A 5,765-nucleotide genomic window follows, 5' to 3' on the forward strand; every position below is an offset into this window, starting at 1 on the left:
CCAAAGCACTTGCCTCAGTTCCACAAACATTTACGGAGGACCTCTATGTATATTGTATAGTGCGAGGACCTGAGGACCACAGAGACCCTGATCTCTAGGCAAATATTTCCCAAAGTGGGTCACAAACCATTACGTTACAATCACCTGAGGTCTTGTAAAAATGAGCATTCCTGGTCCCCATCCCAAATTTATTGAATGAGAACCTCAGAGATGTAAGTCCTAAACTCTTTTGACATGGTCTTCAGATTATTCATAGGCACACAAACCCTTGACAGCCACCATTCTAAAGACTTACAATTGAGTGGAAGAGAATGTCACAAGTATAAGTAATTCTATTAAAAGGCAAGCTTCAATGAATGCTTTGCAAAAAAGAAAAAAAAAAATGCAATGGGAGCGAGCAGGAAAATATCCATTTAAGTCTACGGATCCAGATTTCTCTCAGAAGCGCCCATGTAGAAAGTTTTATGACATTAATAGTTTCTGCTCACTCTTCTGCTCCTCAACGTCATTTATAATTAATGAACAGCTTCAGGACACCATGTAGTGCCTTCTGCCAGGCACCTCTCAGTGTCTTCTGTAGCCCTGGCTGGAGTTCTTAATTCCTCATCAAAGACATAAGAGCATAAGAAAACAGGGCTAGAGTATCTGGAAACCTTCACTTTGATGGTAAATAAGGTCTTTCATAAACTCTGAATGTGTTGTATCCCTTCCCACTTCCTCCATTGAAATTTTAGGCTCTGTCTGCCAGGAAAAGGAAAGCAACAACCAAAATGATGGACAGGATCCAGTTTTTTCCTGAAATACTAATGAGGTTGAAGCATCCAATAAAAAGGACGTGGGAGAAAAGAAGATAGAGAAGAGGCCGGTAGTAAACTAGCTCGGCCATTAAGTTTATTTCATCTGCATGACCTTGGTGTGGTGAGAATCTATTATCAGACAGCTCAGAGAGCCAAAGCACGGTGCACAGTAGGTTGCCTTTGGTCAGGCCCAAAGAAGGATGACTCCGGGACTAAAAGACAGAAAAATCCAAGGCTGTCTTCTTGTAAGAAGAGAGCTCCCCTCATCACATTTCAGACGGAGGTCATTTTAGCCTCCCTGCCGTTTCAATACTAGTATTTGCCCAGATAAAGTAACAAACCAAATTTGATGCTGAAGTTCATTAGTAGATAACAGCACTGAAAAAAAAATGGAAAGAGTGCTTGATTGCCTGGCCATCTTGTTAAATAGACAATTCTAAGCATCAGACTGTTCTTTCTTTACGATTAAAATTGATGCTGGCATTTCCTTTTCTACACTGGCCTATGATACACAACTCTAGATTACACTAGTGTGAGCAATATTATAAATGCATTTGCAGCTATATTAATGCACAGTTAAAAGTCTTGGACAAGAAGTAACTCTAAAAATATTTATTAATTTTAGTTTATACTTCATCCTTAATCCCTCAGTTACTTCCACTTAATTTTGATGGCAATTTGGCCATAGCAAGCACAATATGTGTGGAGCTTGTAATTAATTCTGTCATACCAATGTAAGGATTTTAGACTATGTATTGCCTAAAAGGACAAAATACAGTTTTCATGGGTCATATTTTAATTTTAGATACAATGTTTATGACATAGCAAACTAAATAAGCATTTGGATAGAATTACTTTAGTAAGATTCTAAAGTTCTTAAAGATGTGGTCATTTCTGCACTAGCTTGATTAACCCCAAATCATCCTCGTAGCCATAATCTTAACTTGTATTGGATAATCACTTTCCCATAATCTTAACTTGTGATGGATAATCACTTTCCTATTATGGAAACTTACCTACAACCGTCCTAGTAAAATAACGTCAGTTTTTGTCTGCAGTTAGTCTCAGAAGAATGTCATCCTTGCAGTGTACCATGTGCCTGCTAGCCTTCCTTTCCTATCACTTTCTTTAAAAATTCTCTCCAAGCTCAGAAACCTCAAGCTACAGCCTACATCTCTCCTCCCTATAAACATTTCTACCTGGTTGTCTTGCCTCCTATATTAATGCCCTCTAATATGCTCCCCAGGGTTATCATTCAGATATATATTATATTATCATATATATGTTTATGTCCTTCCCTGCTTGTCTTAGCCCATTTCCTCAAAGGGCAGAGTGTGAGACAAAAGCTAATGTGAAGGTAGTATATATGATAATGTGATCCTAAGGAGTAGGAGTGAGGGAAAGGAAGAGTGGAACAGAGAAAGAGGGAAAGCCAATACAAGAATGCATGATAGAGTTGGACATCCCTAAGGGAAACGGGATGCTCTATCCTACCTTCTGAGGAGCCTTGTGAAGCACATCTCAGAACTGTCTACCTGGGGAGAGAGAGAAGGAAGCATTTATTCACCATCTCCTATTCCATTGGGAATAGAAGGATTTCCCGTAGGACATTGATTGGTCCCAGTATTTCCATGTTGCCCAGGCATGAGTGCCTAGAGGTCTTCCCAGATAAGATTTGAGTCAGAAGTGAGAAGGATGAGCCATCCTTAGACTGTCCCTCTATGAGGTTGGTCTGAACATTTGAGGCACTGCTTCCATGGTCACCAAGAATAAGAGAAGAGGTCAAGAGGGTTTTCCCTGGAATACAAGAGGGGTCTGATCCTGCTTCAAACGCTTCACAATAAAGCAAATGTCATTTATGACCCAGCTTCTCTAGCTTCATTCACTGCCTCTTCCCACTTTGCAACATGCACCCCAGCCTTGCTAGAGTACTTTCAGAATTCTTGCAATGCCAAGCCTCATAGTGCAGACCTTTTCCCCATCATATCACTGATTACACTTTATCATAATTACCAGATCAATTGATGGAATTTTCTGCCAGACACTGTGTCTTGAAGGAAAAAATCATATCACCAATGTAGCCCCAGAACCTCTCTAGAATTTGGCATACAATTGTAGTTAAATGAATATTTGCTGGTTGAATATATGAACGAACGAACAGGAGAATAAAATGCACTGAAACTCTGTTGACCTCCCAGAACTTAAACGCTGTATCTCTAAACAAAGACACGTCTGCCTTGGCTTTTTATTTCTCCTCTAACTTGTTCAACAGGAGAAGCCAATGGAGATACCCTTTTATAGCCTCAGAGAAAAATGTTCTGTGTATAAAGGACCTTCTCTATGGATTGTCAATCTGTTTAGGAGACAAAAAGAAACCACAAATATTGTATTTATTTTACTGTCTTCTCAAAGAAGATGTATTGTTCATCTCACCGGAAGTGTGCCAATCACACAAGCAAATCCATCTACACTATTCTCAAACCAATCATGGAAAAGAGTGAAAGAGATATACGATAATCAATTCAAGAAAGAAATCACAATTACCAACGCACAAAAAAAAGTTAACTGAAAACAGAAATATAATGGATTAGGTCACCCTTAGTAGCAGAGAAGAACTTCTTTTTTGCTGGAATACTTCTGGAATCACATAAATATAAAACAGAACATTGCAAAATAGCCCTCTTGTACCTATTTTTAAAAATGATTAGACTTTATTTTTCTGAGCAGTTTTAAGTGTATAGAAAAATTGAGCAGAATGTACAGAGAGTTCCCATGTACTCTCTTACGTTCTACCCTCCCACCCGCCACAGCATCCCCTCTTGTTAACATTTTACATGAGTGTGGTACATTTGTTACAGCTAATCAGCCAATATGTATACATTATTATGAAGAAAAATCCATGGTTTACATTAGCCCCACTTCTTGTGTTGCATGTTCTGTGGGTTTTAACAAGTGTATGACATACATCCACCATTACAGTATCATATAGAAGAGATTCACTGCACTGCAAACCCTCTGTGCTCCATCCCTTTACCCCTCGCTCTCCCTCCTTCCCCACAAGCCCCTGGCAATCACTGATCTTTTTACTGTCTCCGTAGTTTTGCCTTTTGCGAAATGTCACATAATTGGGATCACACAGTACGTAACTTTTTCAGATTGGCTCTCACTTAGCACTGTGCATGCAAGTTTCCTCCATGTCTTTTCATAGCTTGATAATTCATTTCTTTTTATCACTGTATAAAGTTCCATTGTCTGGACGTACTAGTTTATTTATCCATTTACCTGTTAAAGCACATCTTGGATGCTTCCAAGTTTTGCAATTATGAATAAAGCTGCTATAAACATTTGTTGTTATTTATTTATTTACTTATTGGTGAGGAAGATTGGCCCTGAGCTAACACCTGCTTCCAGTCTTTCTTTCTTTTTTTTTTTTGCTCGAAGAAGATTGTCCCTGACCTAATGTCTGCGCCAATCTTCCTCTATTTGGTATATGGGATGTCGCCACAGCATGGCTTGATGAGTGGTGTGTAGGTCTGCACCCAGGATCCAAACCTGCAAAACCCGGGCCGCCAAAGCAGAGTGTATGAACTTAATTGCTGGCCCCGATGTGTGCAGGTTTTGTGCAGACATAAAGTTTCAACTCATTTGGGTAATAACAAGTAGCATGATCACTGGATCGTATGGCAAGAGAAGATTTAGCTTTGTAAAAACTGCCAAACTTTCTTCCAAAGTGGCTGTATCATTTTGCATTCCTACCACCAACGAATGAGAGTTCCTGTTGCTCCACATCCTCCCCAGCCTTCAGCGTTTTCAGAGTTTGGGATTCTGCCATTCTCATAGATGTGTAGTGGTATCTTGTCATTTTACTTTTACAATTTCCTAATGACATATGATGTGGAGCAATGTTTTATATGCTTATATTCTATCTGTATATCTTCTTAAATGATGTGTCTGTTAAGATCTTTGGCCCATTTTTTAATTAGGTTTTTTTGTTTTCTTATTATTGAGTTTTAAGAGTTCTTTGTATATTTTGTATAACAGTCCTTTATCAGACGTATCTTTTGCAAATATTTGCTCCCAATCTGTGGCTTATCTTTCATTCTCTTAAAATTATCTTTTTGAAGAGCAGAAGGTTTTAATTTTAATGAAGTTCAATTAATTTTTTCTTTCATAGGTCACATTTTTGATGTTGTATCTGAAAACATTTGGATTTATCATCACCAAAGTCACCTAGATTTTCCCCTATGTTATCTTCTAACAGGTTTATAGTTTTGCATTTTTCATTTAGGTCTGTGATCTATTAGCTTTTGTGAAAGTGTAAGTTTTGTGTCTAGATTTTCTTTTTTTTTTTTTTTTTGCATGTAGGTATCCAATTGTTCCAGCACAATTTATTGAAAAAAATTATCCTTTCTCCATTTAATTACCTTTGCTCCTTTTTCAAAGATCAGCTGATTATATTTGTGTAGATCTATTTCTGGGCTCTCTAGTCTGTAACCTTGATCTATTCTTTTGGCAGTAGCACATTGCATTGATTACTCTAGATTTATATGTACTGAGTCTTGAAGTCAGGTATTATCACTCCTCTGACTTCCTTCTTCTCTTTCAATATTGAGTTGGCTATTCTGTGTCTTTTATCTCTCCATATCAACTTTAGAATCACTTTTTCAATATCTACAAATTAAGTTGCTGGAATTTTAATTGGAATTATGTTGAATCTATAGATCAAATTGGGAAGAACTGACATCTTGACAATATTGAGTGTTTCTACTCATGAACATGGAATATCTCTCCATTTATTTAGATTCATTGATTTCTTTCATCAGTGTACTTAAATATTCCTCAAATAGATATTACACATATTTTGTTAGATTTACATCTAAGTATAGGTAATTTTTTGGTACTAATGTTAATCGTCTGGTGTTTTTATTTCAAATTCCAATTGTTCATTGCTGGTATATAAGAAAGCAA

Source organism: Equus przewalskii, chromosome 8, assembly GCF_037783145.1.
Source record: "Equus przewalskii isolate Varuska chromosome 8, EquPr2, whole genome shotgun sequence".
NCBI lineage: Eukaryota > Metazoa > Chordata > Mammalia > Perissodactyla > Equidae > Equus > Equus przewalskii.